We start from the raw sequence: 6,000 nt of genomic DNA, 5'->3' as shown, positions 1-6,000 counted from the left end.
GGAGCTGATTGTAAAATGTTGTATTGTATTATATTATATTATTTTTTAAATAGCATTATTGTAAAAATGCCATTTTTTATTGTATTATCATCTGGAAAGGATGTGCCAATTGATAGAGTGCTGGGCCTGGAGTCAGGAAGATCTGAGTTCAAATACTGCCTCAAACACTTATTGTGGGGTTTTATTTTCTTATGAATTATTTAATCCATTCACATTTAAAGTTATTAGAGCTAAGTTTATGTTTTCCTCCATTTGTCTCTCATAAGGTTTTTTTTTTTTTCTGAATTAGGATTTTGTTTGTTTGTTTCTCTTGCTCCTGTTCTTTACTACCTGGCATCCAGCTACCACTTCCTCTGTGTAATGATCATTGTGTTCCTCAAAGATTTTAGGTAGTTCACGCATATTCCATTGGGCTGAGACTAATTGATGCATTTTACATATTATAACTTCAAATAGTATGAATTTGAATACGAGACCACTTCAGGTGATTCATTATTCAAACGAATCAGGACTTAGCTATATGTGATTTGGGGTTTTGGTCTAATGTAGGGCGTTGTCTGATAGTTGCCTTCCAGTATGAGCTTTGCAGGGTCTCAGTCTTGGTCCTGGGTTAGACTGATACCCTAACCAACTTAAGATGTCCCTTATATACTTTTAGTGTGTGTGCTGGAGAGCTTCCCACGTGCTGTGTTTATTGGCTAGACTTTTTTAGCTAAAATCTTTCCTTCATGCCCACAGGCTTCTGGCTGTTTGTGCAGACCTGAACTAGAAAAATACATTTACTCTAGTTTTTCCTTGGATTTCTGGTACTCTTTTTTTCATCTTTGTTGCAGTAGTTGTCTGAAAACTGGACTGCTCCACTCTCAATCACTCCATCATCTTAGTCTGAATTCTTCTATTGCCCACATTTACATTTCCACTTATATCTGAATGGACAATCTTTAGAGCTTGGCCAATGAAATAGAGTGTCCTAAAAGTTTTAGTGCAGTTTTAAAGTTTAATTGCTTAAGACTTTTGGAACATATCTCACACACACACACACACACACACACACACACACAGTCAAAGGTATGCTAGAGACAGCTCATATAATCTTATGAGGGCTGATTGTAAAATTTTCAGTGTAAACATTTACATCTCAGAAATTGGCAAGTGGTACAAATCAGAATTTGATTTATTGTTTTTTTTATTATCTAGACTTAAGAAAGCGATGGAGAAAAATGATAAAAATGCAGATTTAGCTTACAAATGTGTCCCAAGTTTTTTGAGAACTAGTTTCTTAACATTTACCAGAACTTCCTTGTCCCATATCTTCTGAGTGATATTGGATCTCTTCCAAGAAACTCTATCTTATCTTTGGGTTTAATGCAGCCAGCACAATGTCATCCATAAAAAGGAGCATCTTGATGATTGAATAAGGTTCCAAATTTTTTCTTAAAAGCTATACCATTAGGTCAAATTTTATATGATAAAGTGTAATAAGGATAAGTATAAAGACATACATTACTTCAAGAAACTGACTTCATAAGCACAATATGGGAAAAACATGGTTAGACAATAATCTGACCGAACAAAGATCTGAGTTTACATGAATTGCAAGATCAATTTGAGTGAACAGTATGATATAGCATACCAAAATGAGATCTTCTGTTTCAATTGAAAGGAATAAAGGAAGGCACTTGAATGGTGACAGGCTTTAATTCTATTACAGATGATGATCATTTAAAGGGACTAAGCATGTTTAACCTGAGGAAAGAAAGACTTAGGAGGAGTCTTTGAGTATAGTAAGTTCTGCTATAACTTGACATAGATTTTCCCCAAAATCAATGTACTATGCAAAAATCACACAATAAAAACCATAAGACTTATGACAAAAATGGGACTGGAATTGCTCAAAATTTTATCAGTGACACATAAAAAAAAGAACTTAATTAAAACAGTAGCGTAATTTCATGCATGTGAAATGATTCAGTAACACTACAATAAATAGTGACCCTGACCTTGGCCTCCAGGTTCTGCTTGGCCTGATCATTGTATGAGAAAGTTGGGCAGGCAGCAACTTCAGCCTTAGGCAAGAGTCCATGGCAGATGGGGATAAGTTTTCTGCTCACACCTCTTCCTGCAAGAGATGATACACAATAAATATGGCACTTTACCTTGGAAAAGACCTGAAGTGTGCTTGTGAAAATGAATGTCTGAAGGGTTGTAACTTGTGAGTTGTTATGAAATTATAGTTTTCTGAATTCTCAATGTTTTTCTGGGGAAAAATCCTGCAGAAGCAAACTCAAAATTCAAATTATGCTCAAAATGTTGCCTAATAGATCAACCTCAGAACAAATTCCTATTTTCAAAACACATGTTATAGCAGAACTGATTCTCTGAAAGGCCATATCATGTGGAAGAAGGATTGGATTTGTTCTCTTGGCTACAGAATAGACCTGGGAAGCAATGCATGAATGTTACAAAGAAGTAAATTTAGTATTTTTAAATTTTTTATCGTTAATTTATGGAATAAAACAAGCATTTCTGTAACATAGCACAATAAAAAGATGATTGCACATAAAATTGCCAATCTATTATGTTTAACTTGTTATTCCTTTAAAATATATAATAAAGTCATCATGTAAATTTCTTTTTTTCTTTTTTTTTCTTCCCTCCTCTCCCCACCTTGGAGATGGCTACCATTAGACACAAGTGTGTGTGTGTGTGTGTGTGTGTGTGTGTGTGTGTGTGTGTGTAAAAATCATTCTATACATACTTCTATTTACCACTTTTTTCTCTGGATGCAGATAGTGTCTTCCTTCATAGGACCTTTGTAGTTCATTTGGATATTTGCAATAGTCAAAACGACTTATTCAAAGTTATTCTTAAAACAATATTGTTATTGCTGTATACAACATTCTATTGGTTCTACCCATTTTGCTCTTCATTATTTTATGCAAGTCCATCCATATTTTTCTAAGATCATTGAGCTCATCATTTCTTATAGCACAGTAGTATTCCATCAGAATCATATGCCACAACTTAAATTTAGTCTTAATGTCAGGAAAAGCTTCCAAAAAGTACAGTCATCTAAAAGTGGAATTTAAAAGTGGAATGAGAAATACTGGTTTTCCCCTTCATTGGGAGTCTTCAGAGAGAGGCTCTTTGACCACTTGTTGGGAATGTTGTAATGAGATTCTTTTTACTGAGGTCCCTCCCAACCCTGAAATTCTGTATATTTCTGTGACTCTGATAACTAACCCTTGCTAATGTATGATTAGGGGAGGGCAAAAGGAGCTATGCCAGGAAACTGAGATTCATTGAAATAATGCCCTTCTAAGGACAGTCTGCATATTAACTCAAAAGGAATTTTGCCATTGTGTTTCAGGCCAGATAGGAAGAGAGCAAAATGACATGGCAGGCTTATGGAAGTGCTATTGGGCAGTAAGGTTCTTGCAGAGTCATCATATTCTTCTATGTAGGTAGTTGCTTATTTTGCTTAAATAGAGAATCAATAATACACAGGAGATTGGTTGACTGACTGACTGCCAGCTCCTTTCCAGGCTAAAATTATTTGATGATCCAGACCTGGGAGACTTCTCCTGGCACTTAGGTGTTATACCTTTTAGCCTACTCTCCTATTTCCGGACCCAGTTTGGAGGCATATCAGGGAAGGGCACTGCCTGTATCAATGGAGTGGAGCTGGAAATTCTGAATTGTTTTCTATCTGGACTGAGTAGTCGTCAGTTAGGCTTCCTATCTCCTTAAAGCTTCATCTTATAAAAAAAAAATGGGGGTCATTGAAAGTTTTAAATCCATAACTCCAACCTTAGGGGAAAACCAGAGAAGTATTTTTCATAGCATATTTAGGAAATGTCCCAAATTTGCCTTCTTCCTTCCCACTATGCCACACCCACTCCTCTCCTACTCCCCACCCCCCAGCAGCTGGTCTTTCCTAATTGGTAATCTATCTTAATAACAAAAGCTCTTAGAAGCAGCTGTTGTTGAGAACACTGACAAATCTAATAGTTGCCTGTCACTGAGTATTAACTTGTTGGTCCTACTGGTAATTAAGAAAAGAGCAAGTTGATGGAACCCTAATTAAAGGGAATGCTAGACAATTAAAGAGAATGACTTCTAGCTCATCTTTAGTTATGGGATGAAAGTTGACCTGACTTAGAATTCCTTCCGTTTGCATAATATTCTTATGCCTTTTTGTTAATAATAATAGTTTACATGAATATAGTACTGTGGTTTAATTAAACTTAATTCAACAATTATCAGGTATCCATTACATGTGCTAAGCACTAGGGTTACAAAGATAGGACAAGATAGTCTCTGACCTCAGCTGGTCTAACAGAGAATTTGCAATCTAAATTTTTTTTTCATAATTTTCAACATTTCTTGCTCATATCATTTAATCTTCACAACAAATTCCATGCACAAGTATTATTTTCTCTATTTTCAGATGAGAAATGAGACTCAGAATAAGTGACTTGCCTATGGCTGCAAAGCCAAAGATTGTAGTCCTCTGTCTGTTTCCGTACCCTGACAAGTGATTTTAGACAAGCCACTTAATAATGAAAACTTAATACTAGTGTGAACAAGACACTTCTATTAGAGGCTCATTTTCCTCAATTTTAAAATTAAAGTGTTGGACTAGCTCAGTGTTTCTAAAATGAATTTGACTGTGGAAACATACTAAAGTGATTTCTATTGTAAGAAACAATAAAAGCCAGGCAAAGTGATCTGGGGTCATGCAATACCTCTGAGATAAATGTGGATTAGTGAGAGTTGGGGGGCAAAATAGAGTGAATTACACTTATTTTCATACCAAAAAACTGTTGCAATATAATGCTGCTTACCTGCATTTAAATACTGACTTTGCTGCCTTTCCCACTTGTGTGATCTTGGGCATATAACTTCTCCTCTCTTGGCCTCAGTTTCCTCATTTGTAAAATTAAATTGTTCAACTAGATTATCTCTAATTTCCCTTCCTGATCTAAATTCTAGGACCCTATAAGAATTTATAAATTATTCATGACTTCATATTTAATATTTCAGAGGGAAAATACTGGTGGGATAAAGATTTTTTTCATGTAGCCACTATTTATATCCTGCCAGAAAAAGGAATATAGTTGGAGAAATGCAGGACTAGATGTCCCTTGCAATTTTAACCTTATTAACACGTTAGTTCAAATTCTGACTCAAACTTAATTTCTTTCTACCTCCAAGTATTTTTATTGGCTATATTCATGAGTAGAGGAATGGGAATCATAGGCAGCTTTTCTGATTTTACTGTCTCTCTGCTTTATGGCATGGTTTGCCCAGTTTAGACTGACACTGAGATCATTAATCCTGAATTTGCATGCCCCCTACATCTAGGTATGCTTTGCACTCTGATTCCTGAGAGAGAGCAAGGGCTCACGTATCATTTGTAAGATGAAGAACCTGCTTGTGCTTCACGGACAGGAATTCCAAACCCACCATGTGAGTTTTCTGCATTTGGAAAAAATCGTCATAGACCTCACTCCCTTCCATATATGTTTTTCCTGGCAACAACCAAAGAAAGGGGTGGGTGAGGATGGTGCTCAGCCTCTATTGTTGGGCAACAGGTCTTCCAAATAAGGAAAAGGGTTGAACCAAAGCAGAATCAGTGAGCCTATAAAAGCAGAGGGATGAACAGGTTCTTGCTAGTTACAGGAAGGGTTGAGGTAAGTAGGATGTTTTGCTTGCATGTATCTGTTCTGTTTAAGTTGCTGGGAATGTCACTAACTCAAGTGTGTCTTTCTCTTCTGGGCAGAGTCATACATTTTGGGGTTAGGAATTACAGAATTGAATTTACATTATCTTGGATTTGCACAGAATCATCCAAATGTAGTATTTTTTAACTCTCCTTATTCTCACCCAAACCCATAATCCCTTTCTATCACCAAAGCTAGTTGGGAGAAAAATATAAAGCAAGAAAAGTATCCCTACTCTTTTTTTATGCTTCCCTTCCCTCATTAACCCTGCCTT

Source organism: Vombatus ursinus, unplaced genomic scaffold (genome assembly GCF_900497805.2).
Source record: "Vombatus ursinus unplaced genomic scaffold, bare-nosed wombat genome assembly UNPS02008996.1, whole genome shotgun sequence".
NCBI lineage: Eukaryota > Metazoa > Chordata > Mammalia > Diprotodontia > Vombatidae > Vombatus > Vombatus ursinus.
Note: the sequence above shows the minus strand (reverse complement) of the source record.